Source organism: Stegastes partitus, unplaced genomic scaffold (assembly GCF_000690725.1).
Source record: "Stegastes partitus isolate 25-593 unplaced genomic scaffold, Stegastes_partitus-1.0.2 Scaffold1778, whole genome shotgun sequence".
Taxonomy (NCBI): Eukaryota; Metazoa; Chordata; class Actinopteri; family Pomacentridae; genus Stegastes; species Stegastes partitus.
Genome location: NW_007579509.1, coordinates 1 through 21,324, shown reverse-complemented (window position 1 = coordinate 21,324; position 21,324 = coordinate 1). Strand labels below are relative to the sequence as shown.

The 21,324-nt window shown below is 44.0% G+C and overlaps 1 long non-coding RNA gene across 1 annotated transcript; it reads left to right on the top strand.

Moving 5' to 3' along the window:
* The first annotated feature begins 3,790 nt into the window (after nucleotides 1-3,790).
* On the top strand, nucleotides 3,791-19,799 carry LOC103372551 (uncharacterized). Its single transcript, XR_521004.1, has 3 exons — nucleotides 3,791-4,151; nucleotides 19,360-19,377; nucleotides 19,715-19,799. It is a non-coding gene; the product is annotated as an uncharacterized LOC103372551 (long non-coding RNA).
* Nucleotides 19,800-21,324: the final 1,525 nt, after the last annotated feature.

Here is a 21,324-nt window from a genome sequence, read left to right as displayed (position 1 = left end):
CAAGCGAGAGGGCACTTGTAGGCACTTAGCATCCGAGAACTTCATGTAGCCAGCTACCATCCTCCAGACGGCAGTTCTGGAAGTTACGTAAGCTCCAGATATAAATACACTTTTTTTTTGCTGTGAGAGAAGAGGCCAGCTGTGAGCAGGGACAGAATTGGAGCACCCTGTTCCTTTTATACTTTGTGCCCAACCAGGTCCCAGTCCAGCGCCTGTGATCTCCAACAGTAGACCCATTTCAGAGTCCGCATACTGTGGGGAGATTGTGCTGCAGTAACCTTACACTCAGGATAAAGTGATGGAAGGGAAATCTGGAACACCGGTTTCCCTGCTCGCGTTCAGCTGGCTTATTCCTCCCCAGTCGACCATGAATGGGCAAATTCATTAAACTTCTGCCACTGCATCAATAAACTGCTGATTTCCCCCATAAGTGCCAACCCTACAGGGGCTCCCCAGTCAGAAGCTGCAAAGCATTGTAAACAGTAAGAGTTTAATGGAGGTTTGTAATGGATTGAGGCAGTGCTGGTGAGGCATCGTTCAGAAGGTTCAACCAATGAGACGCCGGTTCAAGGAGAAAGGCAATCCGATTTGCCAACAGGCACAAAAAGGGCGGGAGAGCTGTACGTTCGCTCACACCCTCTGTCCGTGTCATATGAGGTCACCTTTACTGTTTTCCAGGAAACAACAGGTTTCCAGGAAGTTCAAGTCCCCAAAGGGTCTTAGTAAATGATATGCAAAATAATGGTTTCTGTGCAGGCAGTGAGCAGCGTTGCACTTGTTTCTGATGCAGTGAAGCCACCAATTACGACAAGACCGCGAGTGCTGCCAGAAGTCGCAGCGAATGAGCATTTTGATGTGTCGCTGCCGTAAGTGTGTGTGTCTGGTTGAACCGGGCGGCTGCAGTGGGCCAAAGGGAGTGATTTGGACCAGAATAAACAAGAAAAGTGACTTCATGCTGTAAGTCACTCGACACAAACTATGGATTCATAAAAATGAATCATTTCAGCGCCAGGATGCAACCATTGTGTCTCAGGAAAAAGGGGGAAGTTTAAACATCATAACAGCAGCTTTGGACAATATTTACCACCACTGTCTTTTTGTGATATTTAACAAGAGGTCAAATATTCAATTATCACAAAAAGCAAAAAACTGGAAAGAAATGGTCCCAAAAGTGACTATAAATTGATGCGTCTAATTGTTTTTGTCTTTCACGCCTCGTTAATAATCTCACAATCTCATCAATTGTGATCTTGCAACCCACTGAAGGGGGCCTCAAGCCCAATCTATCAAACTGGATGTGAAGCAGATAAAACAAACTGAACCTGGGTGAGCTACAACAGCAAAACTCTACTTATAATATGCATTAATATTAACGTTAATTATCTGCTGATGTCATGTCTAATACTAATAATATATTGGACAAAAGTAGTATCTGTTCTTTTACTGAATTCAAAACTGTAATGAGAACATTTTTATTGTGTTTTCATGCTGTTGACACACCATTGTTATTATTATTAGCATTATTATTTGTCTTTTATATGTTTTACTTTATTAACTGTACACAGAGTCATACATACAGATTATATATAGAAATCATATTGTTCAATCCCTGACACTGTGTCGTTTAGAACAGTCTTTGTCGCTCCTCTGCTAATGTGTCGCCTGTTGCCAGGAATTTTAATGGAGTATTAATTGACTCACACCGAACCTTTGAGCCACAAATCAAAGAAGTTCTGCTTCCTTTAGTTAAAAACCATCCAAAATTAAACTGATGCACTCACAAGTCATTTATTTTCAACCACTGCAGCTCCCTTCATTCTGTCACGAACCCAAAGTCTTCCAAACAGCAGCGCTCTCGGCTTCTTGCTGGTTTTAACAGATGACACTACATCACCCCAGTCCTGACTTCTCTCCACCGACTCCTTGTTCGTTTTGAAATTGATTTTAAGCTTCAAGCTTTAGATGCTCAGATGGGGGGGTCCAAGGTCGAGGCTTAAATCTTAAGGGGCCCTTCAGCTTTGGAGGGACCTGCCTGAGGAGCTGTAGAATCAATGACCCTTAAAATCACTTCTTGAAACCCTTTTTTTTTTCAATATGATGCTGACGTTTTATTGCTTATATGTTTTGCTTTTATTAGTTTACATGTATTTATTATTATCGCCACATTGCTCGTTTTGTCTGCTGTTTTCTTGTTTTCTTATCGGTTGCCATGTCAGATTCTGGTATCCTGCTTCTGCTTTGTCTGTCAAAGCACTTTGTCCTTTTATTCCGTTCTCCCTGCAGATGAACTGTCCTCTCGCTGGACTTCCTGAGTTCAAACCCTGCATCTGCAAACATCCTCTGAGTCAGTGGCATTCAACCTTGGTCCTGAGAACTCAAAAGACTGCTTCTCAGTACCAGCACAGCCAAGAATGGACTCGAGAAGGACGCTCTTGCCAAGTCCCCTTGAGAGAACAGTCTGGCAACATCGCAAGGACGGAGAACACAGCTGTCAAGAGTTTGAGACGTTCTGCTCAGCTGCTGCTTTGTGCAGCTCAAAATGCAACTTGCTAAGTGACAGGACATGACAACCACATTGATTTTGCTGTTTTTCAATCCGTGTCCTACTACTTTTTTTTCTTTTTTTTGTTATTTTGGTATACGCTTAGTGTTTCTGTTGCGTTTTCTTGTTTGCAAAAGCGTATACCTTGCAAATAAATAGAATAAACATGAGAAAACACAACAGAGACTCACTCCTTGTGTTACTTTCCCAGATCTTCCAGCAGTTCGACAGCATCAAGCCTGCTGTCCACAAACGTGTCAGCCTTGTTTCCAATTATCTGCAACTTGGAGAAAATATGCCAAGCTTTAGCAATTACTGTTTGCTGTTCATAGCTTCCAAGTCTTTTTTTTTTTTCAGTACACAAATGCACCAATTATTGGGAATAAAAACACAATAAAGTCGTGCTGTCCCTGCTGGCCATCATTCTTGTGTGACTGCCTGGGCAGCTTTAACGGTTCAAATCTAACAAATACAGTTTCTCTCTCATTCTCCACTGTTCCGTCTAATTATTTTCAAACTAAGCGTGCTGACAAAGCTGTGAGTTCAAGCTCCTTCTCTGGTCATGTGTGAATTTAGTCAAAGAATTTAGAATGATAAATGATTGGGGGGTATTCAGTAATGAGTGAAACAAATGCATCAATTCAGAAATTCCTGCTGTTCATAGAAACATTCTTCCCTTTCTGACTCTGCAGAATTGCTATCAAAATCCAATTACAGGCCATGTTTTGTCCCTTTCCCGTCCGCTGTCAGTGGAAAACAGCCCTGAGGGTGGAGCTGCTATCTGAAAATTAGTCGTTTTTGTCTTGCAGCATTTCAGAGGAAAACTAAAAACCGTCCTAATTGACTCGATCAACACAGTCTTTGTGCAGCTGGCCTCGGGGCTGCGTTGAGGTTCAGTTCACAGTGTTGTGCACAACTAACACTCCCACTCTGTGCGCCATAAACAGCGGCAGTTTGCATTGTGCGCAGAGGGCTTTAAAAACTAGAGTCCCCCTAAAAGACGCACTTTGTTCCCAGCTCTGTGTGAACTTCTAATCAAACAGATAAATCCCCCCCAATCAGGAGCAATAAACAGCAGCGCAAGTATCTGAAGCTCCACTACACTCAACGCGTAACGTGTCCTGATGTTTGAAGTGGCTGCAGGAGGCAGCGGGACCGTGCGCTCAGGTACGCGCAGCCAATGGGAGCGCAGGAGGGAGTGCTCAACAGCCGAGAGGCGGTCCGCGCCGGCACAGACACAGCACACCTTCAGATGGAGATGAAGTAGCAGCGGCAGTCGAGCAACAGAGAGACAACAGCGTCTGAACCGCGGATCCGGAGCTTTTTCTTCAGGGGGGGAACAGACAGGTGACAGAGCAAACCGAGCCGCCTCAACGCCCATCGGTGGAAATTACTGCTGTTTCAAGCCCCGCACACACCCCCAGGTTGCCTCAGTAGATGTTACTCAGCTGCATGCATTTCGATCTGATCATCTAAGCCCGGTCCACCAAGATGGAAAATGCGCACACTAAATCGGCGACTGAAGTTTTAGACAACTTCAGTGTGAACGAAAACACCGGGCTGACTCTGGAGCAGGTCAAAGTCAGTTTGGAGAAATATGGGCCGAACGGTGAGTAGTTTGTCTACATTATTTCCCCTCTCTCTCTCTCTCTCTCTCTCTCTCTCTTTTTTTTTTCTTTTAAGTCAAACGTGGTGCGTATGAGAGCCTGCATCGATTCATTTGCCAGGAAACCCCTCCACTGCCGTTAGATTTCAAGCTGAGGCAGATCGTGCGCGTAAAAAGCCACCGTATTCCCTGTGGCGCACAGTCAGTGGAAATATAAGTGGCACATTCATTGATGCACATGCCCGCATTGGATCATTCACCTCACACCGCACCGGGTAAAGTTTGGAAACACATCTGCAGAGGAGAAATACGACACAAATAAACCAATTTAGTTAAACAATCCAGCTTCTTCTTTATTCAGTCTCTCCTCGTGTCAGGTCTGCTCTGAAAGTATGTCAAGTGCCTCAAAACGGCAGCCGAAAAAAAAAAAAAAAAAAGCTGATATCTCATGGAAAACAAGCCCTCTGTGGCTGGGTATGGACACAGTACGAGCAGCTGTGTGAGGACAGACATCCCAGGCTGTCATACAGGGATCAGGAAGTGCAGGGCAGGAAGGCTACTGGGGTGGAAGAGGATGAAGAGCTGAAGATAATGAAACAGAAAATCTTGAACAACCTGTTTTCACTTTCAACAGTTGTTCTTCACGTGGCCTGTACTTTACAGTTCAAATTACAAGATAACACACGGAAGTGCATGTGTTGTTTAAAGTGGACAGTGTCAGAGTGATAAAGATCACAGAGGCACAGTGCTGTTGTCAAACCAGCATGTAAAGTTGCCAGTTTTATGCCTTTGAGGTGAATATATCACTTCTGTGGATCACAAAGCAGCTCATGCACACACGTTAAGTATTTTCATGCTGAGCTGGGACCTGACATCTGCACACCTTTCACTCCTCTCCTGTCATTTGCATGTGCGGCCAAGCTGTGGAGCAGAGCGGCACATTGTGCCAGTCAAACAGTGGCCCTTTTGTTGCAGCCAGCCACTCTACCCAGGGGCTCGTGATGACTTCATGGAAAAAAGCAACGTCTTGCCACAGATAACATCTCTTTTGCTTTTAGCTGTGAACTTCCTGCCTTGTGTGAGAGCGTTGCAGATAAATACTAGAGGGAGGGAATACCCTTTTTTCCATTTTGGGACTTAGTAACTACAACAGGGGTTATCCACTGCTTCTTTACACGCCACAAATGTTAAAAACAGCATCGGTGTGGGTTTGTTTACCGCTTCAGTTCGTGTCTCTGCAGAGTGATGTACGCCTGCTAAAGGGCTCCTTCCCCTCTGCTCACAAACCACAAACTGTGCACATGAGGCAAGGACTCCGTGTGAGGCTTGGGGGTTTTGTTTCAGCGAGGTGGCTTGCTCACCTTGACATGTGTGCACTGTCTGGTTAGCAGGATCTCATTATCAGCAGGATCATTAACCCGAAACGTGTCCACAAACAACATCTCCGCCGTGGGACTGAGCTCAGTGTTTGGACACGAGAAAGCAAATGGGAGGAGGAAAATGATGATGTGCTGCTCCGAGTGTCTGCATGAGGAGGCTTCGACGTGCTGAAAGATAATGTGACATGTTTGACTCAGATGTGACACTGTGGGCCCGAAGTGGCTCACGGTTCATGTGGATCTCTGGGATGGATGAGGGAGTTTAACTGTGGCCGGTTTCCAGAAATGTCTGTTAGCTGTTAGTCGTCCCTCCTCAATTAAAATGTGATGAGAGTGCGTCTTGCCTCATTACATCTTGGGGTAATTTGGAGTTCAAAAATGGGTTCAAACCACCGTGAGGTTACATATTTTGACCAGATTTTTATTTTTTGTCCTTTCTCATGGTATACATGGCAACACCCACTGAACTGTAGTATCCATTAATTTGTCTCATTAGGAAGAAGAGCTTCAAATAATTAATTTGACCTTTTTATGGATGGATTTTTTCCTTTTCCTGATGTTGGGGAGACGCATAAAATGTTGCTTTTTTGTAAGTAAAGAGATGTCTAGGCGTTGTGGCTTTCTGTCGACGCTTTCATGTGCTGTTACTGAGAGAAACCTCCCCCCCCACACAGTTTCTAATCCCTTTCTGAGATGTTGGAAAGTTAGCTTAGCCACCACATCTGGTGCAGCCTTTTTCTGTAAAGCTGCTGCAGGAAGGAGGCTTTTATTCACACCTTCCATTCGTGGTCTACCTCTCCGAGTTCATCCACAAACATCCACTTAATTTACTGTGGAGGACTACAAGCACCTCAATTTACAAGACAGTTTATCAGTTTCATTGTGAAGTGATAGTTGGTTGTGATGTAGTGGAGACGAGAGGAAGTCACAAGCCTCTATATCTCTCTCTCACACACACACACACACACACACACACACACACCCTGTCTGTGTGTGTGTGTGGGTGCACCGAGACGCTTTGTGCTGTTACAGCTTGCGGTTCCTGATGATTGTGTCCTGTGCACTCACATCCCCGATTTCAAAGGTGCACTGCGTTCGTTTTCGGAGAGTGTCAGTAAAAGGGCACATTGTCCCCATGAGCAATCAACTTTTTTTATTATTTTTTTTTTTCAAGGTAAGGTCCCTTGACAGCAATTTTCAAAGACTTTCAGGTGAAGGAGTGTCCGGGGAAGATGGCCTTTTTAAAAAAAAAAAATCCCCTCCTAAGAATGCGTTAATTGATTGATTCATCTTCCCTTCTAACATTTAAGATCTAAAAGAAGTTCCTCCGTCATGATTGAAGTCCTCCAGGCTTTAAAATGTTAAAAGCGTAATTGAGTATAGAAGCATTATTGATCAAAGCGTGTTAAATAAATCCCTTTCTATCTTTTCTTTTTTTAAAAATTGCGTTGCACAGCTGGAGGGCCTTCTCCAATTAGGCTTTTAAAAATGTCACCTGACACTCCCTCCAGGAGAGGAGCAGAATTGTGCAACGTATTCAGGTTAAACAACCTAGTAATGCATGTCATTGCACCATCATCACACAGTGTCTGATGTTAGACGTGTTGGGCAATCAAAACAAACCAATCGGCCTTCTCTTCTGTTATCAAACCCTGCACCGGAGCGTCTGTTGATTTTAACCGACTTATGTCATTTTATTGATTAAATGAAGAGAACCTCCGGCACCAATAAAGTGTCTGTTTTTCCGTCACTGATGGAGTGAAGTGATGCCGTCCTTTGCAACGATTCTAAAACGTTGCTGCACTTTCTTCACCGCAGTTTCTGCTACAAATATTAATTACAACTTCCTCTAGTGGGATCTTTCTCACTGTGTTGTTTCTCTTCCTGTTGTGCAACTTGACATGAAAGCGGCCTGACTTACTCGCTCCTGCGTTTGAAATATGAGAGACGTTGTTACTGTTTCCTGCTCCTCCTCCACGCCGCCGCCATGACTGCACGTCGCCGTACGCTCCTCAATCACTTGACTGCAAATTGTCCAGCGGAGAGTTAAAACTGTGCTAATAGTATCGGTGTTATGTGGGCTGAGAAAGGAGAGCTAAGTTGTAGAAAAGTAATTTGAAGTCCTTGGGGTGTTGAGTCACTTCCCTGTTCTAGTGGGCTCTGTGTGTGCCTGCCCAGCTGCCTTCAAAGGAACTGTGATCCTGTTCGAGCTTGTCACTTGTCTTGCCTTCTTCCCTCCCACCTCTGCATCTGTCAGTCACCGTCATTGCTCTCGCGCTGAGATGATGTTGAGTCACGGCGCTCTTGACGCTCTGCCTGGATGCTCCTGCTGCAGCACAGTCCGGTCCGCTGAGGAGATGGATGCTCACAGGTGTTTCACTGGTGCACCGGCAAGAAAATGGAGATCTGAGTGCAGGATGAAGAGCTGCATGTAAAATAGCGTGTGGAGCTTGTTGGTGTCTGGAAAAATAATTCTAGAAAAGTCATGTGTTTGGATCTTAAACCCTTTGTTTCCACCTTTTCTGCCATCCCACACATTAGAGCATCCTGGAATTAGATTTAGCGTTATTGCCCAAGAGTGCGTAGACACAGAAGGAATTCGGTTTTTTTTGCTTTTAAAGAACTTACACACACAAATAAACAACATGCATTCATTTGAACCAGGACAAAAGGTCAAAGAAAGGAAGTGAGCATTTGGCTACATGGATGTGTGTCGGAGAGCATGTTTAAAAGTGAACCAGAAGTTTGACTCTGATGCGACAGGAATGAATACAGTTAGGGTTAAATTAAAAAAAGCAAAAATACGAGAGAGCATAATAGTGAAGTGGCCATCTACAGGACTGTCGTCAGAGTTTCATCTCATCCAGTCAACTTTTTTCAACACTACTCGGGGGTCGACTCATCATCAGCCTGGCCGACTGTCGGATCCAATATTCATCATTTTCCCGATTATCTGTGTTTTTTAAGTGACTCTCCATTTAAATATTTTCATTTAAAAACTTTACCTCTGATGCATCTGTGGTCAATGTCCCGCCCACAGAACAATCTGATTGGTCGCATGTCACCAGTAGCACATTTTGAAAAGGTCTTTTTAACATATACAGAACATAAATGGCATTTCAGCAGAGTTTTATGGTTTAATTTGTGTTGTTCTAAATTATGGCACCCATTCTGAACACTACATTATAGAAAATTGATCTAAAATGCCACCATAATGCAGCAGCTTAAGATATGATGGCAGTTTTTAAAGAGTGAAGCTGGTGATAAATATAACTATTTGTCATTTTTAACAAATCTTATTAAAAGACCAAAAGAAACACATGGTAGTCTGTCACTCAGTGCTTTCCATACTTCAGCGCCACGCCTACAGGTCCCATTTTTAAAATCTGTTATGAATGTAGACTTTTATTTTGAAGGGCAGTTAATAGCTGAGCACTGTGGGATTCTTGTATTTTGTGTTTTTTAGCAGATGTTGCTTATACGTGCATTTACTGGGACATATTTTCAGCTGTAGATTGGATGCTCTGGTAGTGTCAGTGTTGAGTATTTATGGCAGCAGGACGCCGTATGTGGAATTGTCTCAAAATAACCTACAGCGTCCTGATTTGTGGTGATGCTGGAACATGTCGCCCAGTGAAACGCTGTGGCTCACTGGTGAGATTCTGAAATATTTTCGGACAACAATGCAGCTCCACGGCACAGAGGAACGAGATACTGTGCAGACAAAACTTGTTTGTAGCATCAAGTCGTTCTTAGTTTTGCCCTTTTCATTAGGTTTGTTAAAAATATAGACCATCACTGGACTTAATATCATTTTGGCAAACCAAAGGGTAGTGTAACTCAACATGGGCGTGTAGAAGCCTGTCTTGTGTCACACCATCTGCTCTTGTGTCAGTGGGTGTATATTTTTTAATTTTTTTTAAAATTCAGTTTGAAGTTTTCACTACTTTGACGGGCTTCTGTTGCCTCAGGCCTCAGATCCTTAAAGTTGTACTGTACCAGGCATTTGATTGGATAAAAGTGTCGTTCTGGTTTCTAAACCTAGAATAAACTCTATTAATAGCTTGGTGTTAACACAGATATTTCGGTCTGCCGTTTGGGGGATTGCTGACTATTTTTCACGGCATTCAGCTTCTCCAGTTGGCTACTGGGCGGCCGGGTGCCATCCTCCTAGCCTGTCGAGATGTTCAAAAAATGGCTCTTTGCACAGCTGTGACCTTAAAGAGGAAGCTTTGAGCTCTGACAAGATATCAGCTCTGTGCTAATCACCTCATGCATGTCCTGCTCAGTTGACAGGCCTCTTTTCCTTTTCCTCTGTAACTTGCCAGCAGAGCCGATCGTGCTGTGAGCGGTTAAAAACGAGGGGCAAGGCGCTCTTTCTCTGTGCGAGTTGGAGTGTTTGTTTAAACCTGAATCTAATGTGCAGTGAGCAGTATATGTGTGCAGTCAGGGCCCATATTTATTTACAGTATCTGCATAAACACAGATGTCTTATCTTCAGTGATCATCAGCGGTTTCAGTCTATCGCTGCTCGGATCACGTATGATGTTCAAAGGTCCTAATCCGGTGAACCAAAACGTGTTGTTTGTGTTTGTCCTAAACAAACCAAACTAAAATATACAGGACACTCTCATGCATTGGTAGATCTTTCACAGGACAAATGTGAGAGTGATGCTGCAGTTTGATTTCAGCATGCACTATCCCGAGCAACAACCAAAGGAAAAATCCAGTCTCTTTTTCCCTGACCACAGCTCGATGACGTCAGAGACGGTTCAGCCAATCGGCAGCTGCAGCAGCCACTGAGCTGAGTCTCATGTTATTTGCTGTCTTAATTGGCTAGAAAAGATAAAAATCTCCACTTTGAAGCTAATTCTCCTCTTCTGACACGACAGCCTTTCAGAGACGAACAACACAAAAGAGCTTATCTGCGTGCAACTTTGACAGTTGATGGAATTTCCTCTCTGCGTCCTCGGCATGAGGAGAATTACAAGCTGATCAGTTAATCAAACATTGCAGCTAAAATAATATTAATTGCACCGAGCAGGACAGCCCGCTCCTTTTCCACTGGTGCCCCTTTTTTCCTGCTGTGCATGCTAATATATTTTGCCTCTCGCTGAAATGAAAACCATTATGTCTTTCCTTTGTTGAGTATGTGAGGCATTTCAGACTGTTGGTCTGGATGTGTCAGCAGGTTTTAAAACGTTTGCTTAATGCTAGTTGGAAAAATGTTACTGCAGCTTCTGTCTCATTGTGCTGTTGTGGAAATTCTACTGTGGGCTGAAACAAATTCTGACCCATTTAATTTAATTCGACACTCTCTGGTGTGGTGCTTCAAACACACTTTGAGTTGGTATTTGAAAATTAGTTGCAAAAACCTCAAATATGCAGCAATGTTTTCCAAATATCTCAATGAATGGTGCAAATTTTTTCCCCTGTAATCAATTATAGCGAGACATAAACTGCACTGTGCTTTCAATGACATTTAAATTCCTTACAAATATGAAGCGCTGAGGGGTGACAAATTAATGGAAAAAAACAACAGTAAGTGTCTTAGTTATGTGTTGGGCCACCAGAACAGCTCTCTATTAGAAGTATTAAACCATTCTTCCAAAAGATATTCTCTCTTTTGGTGTTTTGGTGACGGCGGTGGAGTCTGCTGTCAAATACGTCGACTAAAAATCTCCTCTAAGTGTTGAGATGTGGTGACTGTGAAGGTCACAGCATGTGATTCACATCACTTTCATCAAACCGTTTAGTGACCCTTTGTGCTCTATGAATGAGAGCATTGCTTCTTTATTGGATAAAGATGATCGCTCAGAACGACTTGTATTGATTTGGTGTGATCCTTCCCTCTAAGGGGACAAGTGGAGCCAAACCATGATGGCAAAATGTCCCCCAAAGCTCAACAGAGCCACCAGACCCCATCAGTGTGGAGTCCAAGGTTCAGGTTCTTCCTCTGATTTGTCACCTGTCTGTACAAACTAATATAATAAAACATTTAAAGCAGCTCCTCAATTGTTTACATCCCTTTAAAGTTGAAATACAAGCTGAAATGAGGGATGGAAGCATTGACTGTAAATAAAGATGGACGTAGCCTCGGAGCCAAAAAAGTAAAGCCAACACAGAGGTGCCTTACACCCATTTTTTTTCTTAACGCCTGCAGGTGGCGACTTCTTTGGTTGTAAAAATAAGTCGGATTGTATATAAATCCATGAGAAAATGACCCTACTTCACCCTTGATCTGTTACCTCAGCAAACATGTTCCTCATGGGTTTATGGTCTCAATCACTAGTTTCCAGTCTCCCTCAACACAGCATGATGTTTATTTTGTAAGTTGTTGTCCCATTTGGAGAAAAATAGATGATAAAGCGGGGTATGTTTTAGAGTTGGGCTACTTGGTGATTATCAGGCTGCTATCGTACCATCGTGCACAGTGTCCTTGACTTCTCAGTCAGATTCACGCCTCACTTGTTAGATCCAGTTTCAAAAGACCAAGATGGCGATGGCCAAATGCCTGAGATGAGGCTGCAAAATGGTGGTCCACAAACAAATGATGATGATTTGCTGTGACTTCAGAGATGCCCTGACTTTTCATCTGGTGCTGTGGTCAGAACGAGTCCAACATATGTTGGCATGCTAAACAAAGATGAACATATCTAGAGAAAAAATCAGCATTGCCATTGTGCACATATTGGCATGTTGGCATTTAGCTCAAAGTTAACTATAAAGAGACACCAGCATGACTTCAGAGTCTTGTTCTGTTTGATCCACGTGTTTGAGCAGCTTTAATCCAACATGACAGACTTCTGGGTCTTTAATGACTGAGGAGTCATTGAGGCCTTCATGTCCTCGTTTTATTACGTTGCAGAGGAGTGATTAGTGACTCTGTTCCACTGTTGCCGATCCGATATGAAGAGTTGCTGTCACAGGTCGTTGGGGCGCCTGGAGATAGCTGCTGACTCTTGCCCACTTAGCATGGTTGCGTATGACTTCTTTAGAGAAGGAAAGCCCTCGACTGACATTTATGTAAATGAACATTGACTTTGTCAGACACCAGACGTCTCTCCTGCAGCTACTGCGATGCTCTCAGTGTAGCAGAGATAATAACGTTAGGCTGGAGAATGAGGTACATTTATCATTCACATTTGATATGCTTAATGCATGCAGACTTTTCCGGTGGGGGAATACATTAGGAGATTGAGTGGATATAGGAAACTATCATTAGGGGTTACCATCATGGTATTTATAGGGCTGTTTTACATTCTCGTGGCGTGTGCAGAGGGATCCTGGAGCTTGAGTCTGAAGCAGCACCGGTCTTACTTCTGTACCTGCATACAGCCACTGGTGCCTCCCTGTTCACAACTCAACCCGCTGGCTGTTTATGTGGAGGTGTGTCTGCTTGTCTGCATGCTACCACTCATGCTAAAGGTGCATTAGCAGCCTGCGGAGGTCAGAAATGAGCTGGTCCACTTCAGACCATGATGCCTGCAGTCGAGCATGCTGCATCAAGGCCCCGCTGATTGCATAACAGTTATTCTTGGTAAATTTTGACAGACACTGGCACATTACCTTGTGAAATGCTTGTTTTCGAGGAGCCTTCATGAGCCAAGTTGCTATGGTAACTGCAGAAAACTTTCTCATGTTTGTAGTTTTCACGAGGCAGCTCCAACTCCGGCTTGTTAACGCCGCTTTAACCGCAGTCAGATGTGATGTTTACTGAGGGGGGGGGGGTCCTAATAATCTGGAGTGTAATTTGTTAATGGACTCCGTCAGAGTCCAAAGAGACGGGAGAGAGGAGCTTGCGCTGAGAGCTCCTTCATCAGCACATTGTTTGCAGTGCCGATAGATAGATAGACAGCTTCCTGCTTTGCTTCCTGACTCTCTGGACACAGAAATCATCTCCATGTTGCTGTTGTTGGCAACTGTCTCCAGGAAGTGTCTCCCCTCTGCTCGGCACTGCTCACTTTTTTTTTTTTTTTTTGCTGTGCGTAAACAGCCTCTTTTATTCATTGTCTGGGTCGGGAGGAGGGGAGGAGGTGGAAAGGAGCTGTGGGGACATAGAGAGAGAGAGAGGGAGAGGGAGAGCGAGGTGAAGTCAGTACTCAGGAATGCGCCTGGGCAAGCCTCGGGTTGACACAGCCCAGATGACTGGGAGGGAATCCTTGGCAGGGGGAAGCCGGGGAACCCCGTTCAACACCTCCAGCTTTTTCCCTCTCTTCACCCACCCACCCTCTCCTCCCCTCCCCTTACCCTCTCTTCTGTCTTGTCCTTTCAGTCAGTCCGTCTTTGTCTCCAGCACTCCAGTCCCAGCCAGCCTGTCTGCCATAAAAACATTATACAACCAGGGAGGCACAGTAATGGGGAAACAGGCTTATGTCAGACTGGTGGAGCATGGAAAACAGTGAAACCCACTTCTCCACATTTCTGCTGCCGCTGCTGGCAGAGTGCAGCCAAAAGTCCCCCGTGAGTTCAACCGTGTCCAACCTGAACTCTGAAAACCCTCTAGACAGCAAGTTTTTGAAAAGCGATTCACAATGACTCATCAGCTATTATTATACAGGCTGAGGACGATCTTTACTGGAGCAGAGGCACGACCTCTGCACAAGGGTCAGTCTGCCCAAGAAGGTTGTTTTCTAACAGATTATCCACAACTAGTTTAAAGCCAGTGTAGGAACTTCTCTGTTCTTTAATAGCTGGTGTGATGAAAATGCGTTTTATTCTAGTTCTCTGCAGACACGAGGCGTGAGGTGTTATTCTTGTGCATATTTCATATATCAACCGTGTGCTCTCTAATGTGAAGGCTTGTCTCTCATCCGCTCTTGTTTGTGCTGAGGAGGCCCAGCTTGACCCTGACACCTTGGAGTGCACAGGAGGCCTTATCTTGACTGTTGAAGGCCCACACAAATGGTTCCAGAGGCCTCGGAGTGCCTTGTTAGTGGAAGAGTCAGACACGGTCATTACAAACTGACCCCCACCTTGCTTTCCTCTGCTGGGAGGGCTATGAGCGGCAAACTTTCCTATAAGATTGACTGACTTTATGCCTTTTGCCTCCTGTTTCTGGAAGTCCTGATTGCGTGGTTTATTGCAATAAATAACTCTAATGGACGCTTGTCCTCGGTAAAGTTTTTGTAGAATCCCCACTTCACCTCCTTGCTCTCCTTAGTTTTGTTAAATCAAACCACCAACTGAAATGATCAAACAGCTTTTTCATTTTAGTGGGAAAACACTAAGAAATTCGCAGATTGCTTTTTCATTTTATTCTAAAAACGACTCGATAAATCATATAATTTCTCTTTCCACTAGCGGCACGTGAGCGGCTGCAGTATTTTTGTTTTTGGACCGAGGCTGCGGGCTCACGTCATGGCCCTTCCTCTTTTCCAGGCCCGCTCCACACACGGTCACGTTTGATACTCGTGCTGTACAGTGTGGTCAAAACATGCAGAGAAACACGAGGTTTCCACTGCTCAAAGGAGAATACTGCTGTCATTTAGGGCTACCAGCCCGCTGGCTTCTAAATATAGCTGCTTTTCCACAACCGTTCCGTAATGAATGCTGTAATTCAAGCTTTCACTTACTGTATTTACTGTATAATGAGCCGTTCTGAGAGGGCATGGATTAAAGAATTATAATGCTGTAAAGGTGTTAGTCTGTGGTAGAAGCTCATGTTCCCTCCAGTGTCGGGGCATATGAAATGTATTCCCCCCCCAAAAAAATAAATCATGATGCAACCTGGATGTCAGACATATGCACAAAGTCAAACAGAAAGCAGGCCAATCAGACCGATGCTATCAACACTCATCAAGTCCTTCTGATGTGATGGATGTTGTTTGCTGCATTGGACCCGTTCAGTCATAACTTTGCGTCGGACTTGATGAGAACCTGACAAACGCGGTGACTAAGCATGTCTGCGTGTCATTGTGGCGACACTGATCAACAGTACTTGTCAATTGGAACGTTTTTAGAACATGACTGATGTGTTTTCTACTCACACCAGTGACTCATGAGTGTGGTGGGTGTTCGGATCAGAGTGGATAAAATGCTCAGCCTGTCTCAAAATGCCAAAAAACTGAAAAAAAAAGAAATCAACTTTCCTTTTCGAATGACAGATAAAAAGTGACAAGAATTGATTTGAAAGAAAAGACGTTTGAGTCGTCGGGTTTGTTTTCGTGGGATCCTACTCGCATTCTGATGTAAAGAAGTGGCGTAAATGCAGTAAGTAAGCAGAATGTGCACTGAAGTAAACTCCAGCAGTTTAGAGGCTGAGGCTGCACCATGAATGTCAATGACATCACCGCAGCTCTGATAAAGAAAAAGTGTTTCCTGGATAAGCGAGGACCAGAATAAACGTTGTGTTCTTACAAAGGGCCCCGGCTATTGATTATTTCCATTACTGTTAAATCTTTCTCAGTTAATTTAAAATGTGAGTAACACTGCCGGAAAGGGAAAAAAAAGTCCAAAATGTTCCTAACAAATGTCCACAGCTCTAATTAGGTCTTCCATCAATCAAAAAAACATTCAACTTATAATGATTTAAGTCAAATTCTTACATCCAAGAAGCCTGAAACAGTGAATATTTAGCATTTTTTACTGCTTTTTCATTAATGTGTGTGTATTTAAAGACAGTATCATGCAAATAAGTTAAGCTGCATTTATTTAGCACATTTTAACGCCGTTACAAAGTGCTTCACACACACAAAAAAAGGCAAACAAAGTGAGAATAAATTATAATATGAAACAGCGCAGTCAGAGACAAACAAACCCAGACACACAAAGTACTTCACACACATAAACGAAACAGGAAAAAAAAACTAAGTGAGAATAAATGACAAAATGAAGCACAGTGCAGTGGCAGAGACATGTACCAGAACAAAAACACATGGATGGAAGTCTATAAACGGGTTCACTGGTTTTTTAGGAGGCGCTAAAAGCAGCCCAAAGGTCCAGAGCATCTAATTGACTGAAGAAGATTTCAAAGTGTTGGGGATAAAGATGCAATCACCTTTTGTTTTGCTGTTGGAGCAAGGGATGGATAAATATAGTGGCTGAGAAGTGGAATGAGGAACAAAGAAATTAAAAAAAAACTTCAGTGAGGGCAAGTCATGCAGTGCCCTAGATGTAATCTTGTCAGTTATTCTGAATTTTATAGGAAGCCAGTGGAGGGCTGAGGAGCAGGGGTAAGGTGGGACTGACAGCTACTTCCTGTTAGTAGCCTGGCAACCAACGTTAATTGATTTAGAGCAGGTTGACTGAGGCCTGTGTAGAGAGAATTACAATAATCTAGATGGGAGGGCTCCAGTTATCAGGGTATCACACTGCTCAGCCTTCCTGGAAAAGTTTGTTCCAGGGTGCTGGAGTGGAGACTCTCACTGATTGTCCAACATCAGACTGAGAAGGAGCAATGCTGATCCCATCCTGGCTTTGGAACAGTGAACACCTCGTTACCCTTGCAGAGTTGGTGAGGCGTAATGGGAGTTACGGTGTCCCCTGGGGAACCCTGTGAAAGCTGCCATGGGGTTGTCAGGTACCCAGTTCCTGTACAGCCAAAGTGAGAGCTGTGTTTGTATTCTCTGCACCAAGTCAGACATGTTTCCTGTGGGTGCTGGGCTCTGCCAAGGTTGCCCCTTGTCTTGGATCTTGTTTGTAATAATCACTGACGGGATTTCAAGGCTGGGGTGAGGAGTGGTTTGGGCGTCATATCTTTTTCAGAGATGATGTGGTTCCGTTGGTCAACTGGGGTGAGTGTCAGCACATCCAAGTCTGAAGCCATGACTCTGCTGGAAACTGGTGGATTGCACCCTCTGCCGCAAGTTTAGGAATTAAAACATCTTTAGATGTTGTTCACGTGTGACGGGAGAGTAGAGTGATAGACAAATGGACTGATGCAGCATCAGCATTTAGGCAGACATTGCATCACACTGTTGTAGTAAACAGGGACCTGAGCCAGAAAGCAAAGCACTTGATTTACCAGTCGATACACATTCCAACAGTTACCTATGGTCACGAGCTCCGGGTAGTGAGTGGAAGAGTGAGATTGTGGAAAAAATAAGTGGGTTTCCTCTGTAGAGTGGCTGGCTATGAAGAGGAGTTTGGACACCCAGAGGGAGCTTTAAGTACAGTCACTGGTTCTTTGTTTCAAAAGGATCCGGCCGAGGTGGTTCAGGCGTCTAATTAGGATGCCTGTGGATGCCTTCCTTTGAAGGTTTTCTGGGCATTTCCAGCTGGAAGGGTGGACCCAGAACTCACTGATCTCATGTGGACTGGGAAAGCCTTGGAATCCCCCAGGAGGAAAGTGTTGCTGGGTAAAGGGGCATCTGGAATGCCCTGCTTTGTCTGCTGCTGCTGCTGCTGTGACCTGGTGGTCCTGAAAATGAATTAAGAGTTCAAGATCTATAGAAAACAAGAAATATTTGGTTTTAGATATTTCCTAACTGAGGAAAACCGTAGAGGACAAGCTTTGTAAAGTGATAGTCAAAACCTCCTAAAAAATGAAACCAGATTTCTTAGGAGGTTTTTATTTCAGTGAAATGGAACAAAGTGGCAAATTTTTCAAATCCAGTCAGAAAATTTTGTTTATCAAGTTTGAGGTTGAGAAAATGAAGGGGCATCCAGTCTTTGGTGGTCGAGCAATCATGGAGGGGGGACAAGGGGATTCAGGTTCCAGGGCTTAGCATAGAAATAGATCTGAGTGTCATCGGCATATCATTTAACGTGTCTGAACAAGTGAGGCTGAAAGGGTAGTAGTAGTTTTGTAGGTGGCACATTTTTGAGGAAAGAAAGAATCCACCATGTAAAATTATTAGTGGTTTCTTTTAAAGTTAAACTGAGTGTTCAGGGGCCCTGGATGATGTATATGTTAAAGTTGAAACTATTATTTGCAAAAATAGGTGTGTACTGTTTTGATAGTCTAATTGTTTCAGTGCATTCATTACGAGAAAATACAAAAACAGCTTCTAGTCTCTCAAATGTAAATATATTGGTTATATGTTTGTATTTTGGACTGTTTGGCGCACAAAGCAACAAACCTGAATAGGCCAACTTGACTGTATGGAATGTGTTGAACTTTTTTTTTTTTTTTTTTTTTAAACTATTCGCTTTTTTTAAATTCAGTTTTATAGACCAAATGACTATTCCAGAAATAAACTGACTCATTGTCATCGTCTCATCTGTAAAAGATTTACAAAATTAAGGGAAAATTTGAGAAATAGGAACTGAATAAAAATAAATGAAATTAGTTTTTACAACTGAGATACTAATTTTACGAGAGGACTCACTCCATCCGCTTCATCATGGTCTCATTTCACAGGTGATTTGAAAACAGTTGTGGGCCGGCAGACAGTCAGTAATTACAGTTAACCATTACAAGATGAGCAATCACGCTGGTATCAGCGGCCTATGAAGACGTTTGTTATTACAACATCCGTGTAATGTTTTCTGACGGTCATTATCCAGCCGAGCCGATGCTGGATGCCTTCAGCTAAACTCGATATACCGAAGGTGGACTTTAAAACATCTTGAGCTGAGCATCCTTGAATAAATCCTAGAGCTGGATCTGATAGTTACTCACGTCAGTACCAATATGACAGTAGGCCATAACTCTCAGTAACTTGAAAAACAACAGTGTCGCCGTCCTGCCTCCCTACGTGGAGCTTTTAATCATCATGACCAAGCGGAACGATTCGTACGTGTCCGTGCATCACAAAGTCAGGCCGAGTTAATCAAATGTATTAACTGCTCTTTGTCTTTCTCTTCCAAACCCCCAACCCCACCCTCTCCACCCTCTCTGGCCCCACCAATTTTATTCCTCTACAACCGGCATGGTGTGACATCCACAGAGCTCCCGGCTGAAGAAGGTAAATATTGATTTTTCTAATGAGCTGCGATCCTCCTCCCTTTACTACCTGATTACGTGTCTTGAGCCTGGGTCTTTTTCTTTTCTGTAAACTTTGCGAGTGTACACTACAGCAGCTTTCCACCCATGGACACACACACCACTGCTCCTCTGTAAACACAGCCATGGTCTTGCTGTACAGCTGCCTGTCAGCATTGCAGAGCTAATGTCAATACGCCTTGCAGATCCATCCCACCCTTAAGCACGAGGACACACTTTAAATCCTTTACACTTAAAGGCTCAAGCTTTGAATCGAGTGTGATGCGTTATCTCGTGTGACGTTTATTTGCATATTTCAGGCAAGTCCCTGTGGGAGCTGGTGGTGGAGCAATTTGAAGACCTCCTGGTCCGGATCCTGCTGCTGGCTGCCTGCGTCTCCTTTGTAAGTACAATGAGGGATAATTAAAAGGCCCGTGGCTCTCAACATCTTGGTTCTCCATCTTGATCCTAGACCCTAATTGGACAATGGCCAGGAAATTGCCACCTAATAGACGGCACGATTAGTCTTAGGCGGCTTTATTCCCCTCTTAGAACTCTGCTCAGCCTAGTTTGTGGTCCCTTTTCATGTGGAAACTTGTGTAACACAGGCTTTTCCACCCAGTGTTGATATGGTTTCAGCGAGGGGAACAGGCGCAGCACTTCTGCCGAACTGGAAACTAAACTATCAGTCAAAGCTCCCTCTGGTGCGTCGCCCTAGACTGTGACCTTGGTTGGAATCCGAGGGCGGCGAAGGTCGGAGCGGGGTGGAGTGGGGGAATCCTTGCTGCATAATAGCTTTTTTTCCATCTATTACGGCACGTCCCCGGTGTCTCGGGATGGAATTGCTGTTGCTATTTCTGCAAGTAGGAAAGTTGCTCTAAAAACGTATATGACACAATATATCTGTAGCTGCTCCGGGTGCAGGCGTGGGCTCGACTCTGGAGTGTGGGCTCACTTTTCCTCACATAAATCCGACTTTTCTTACTTTAAAAAGGTTGTTTATAGCGGAACACGCCGCTCAGACCCTAATGCTTTACAACGTCGTCGTTGCCTGGAGTGGTTTCAGCTTAGCGGCCATAAAGCGACATTACTCGTGACCTGATGTGACTTGAAATCCTAAATATGTCACACTCCACTGTAGTTTTTCCTACAGCCGACACTTCAGAGCTCGCCTGTTCATAAATTACGTTCTTGTAGTCCTTTTTATAACCTTCTAACTCTCCTATTTGCACACTGTTTTGTATGTTTCTAGTATAACCAGGGAGTGGCTAAAGCTGAGCGAACCGGCGCTAAACCCCGACTTGGGACTCATTTGGCTGTTATTTTGAATTTATTCAAATTCATTTCCTTCGCATGGCACAACAGTGAACTTTATTGGCTCGTATTAAGGCAGAAGCGGGAAGGTTAGGACACGACGATGTTTAATGTGTCATTCACGAGCCGTTCAGTGTGGCTATATCTTTAATGGTGCCTCATTTATTCAAGCAAATGTGTTTCTTCTGAAGCTGATAGTGAGCCACCCCCCTCTGGCAGGGCTGTAATGGAGCAGAGGCGCACAGAAAGCCACACCAGGCACCTGAAACAATCACTTCCTCGCCGCGTGAAGTCGGCTTAATGTGGCGGAACTTAACATAGCACGAGCAGGGACTTACAAAGTTGCAGCAATTGACCCTAAAGATGTTTTTCTGGTCAATTTGATATAAAAAAATACATGTTTTTTTCCCATTTTGCCGAGGCCCCTGCGATGTTCCAAAACTCTGGAGATGTTCGGCTATAATGGGCCCATCTGTCGGCGTGCGTCCCAGCATGTGGAGTGTGAAGAGTGCAATGTTCAGAGCTGGAAGGAGAAGGTTTAATTTCAAAACCCAGCGGTGAAACTGAGCTTAATTCTGCCTTTGATTGCCAAATACAAGCAGCTGAATTTCCACCA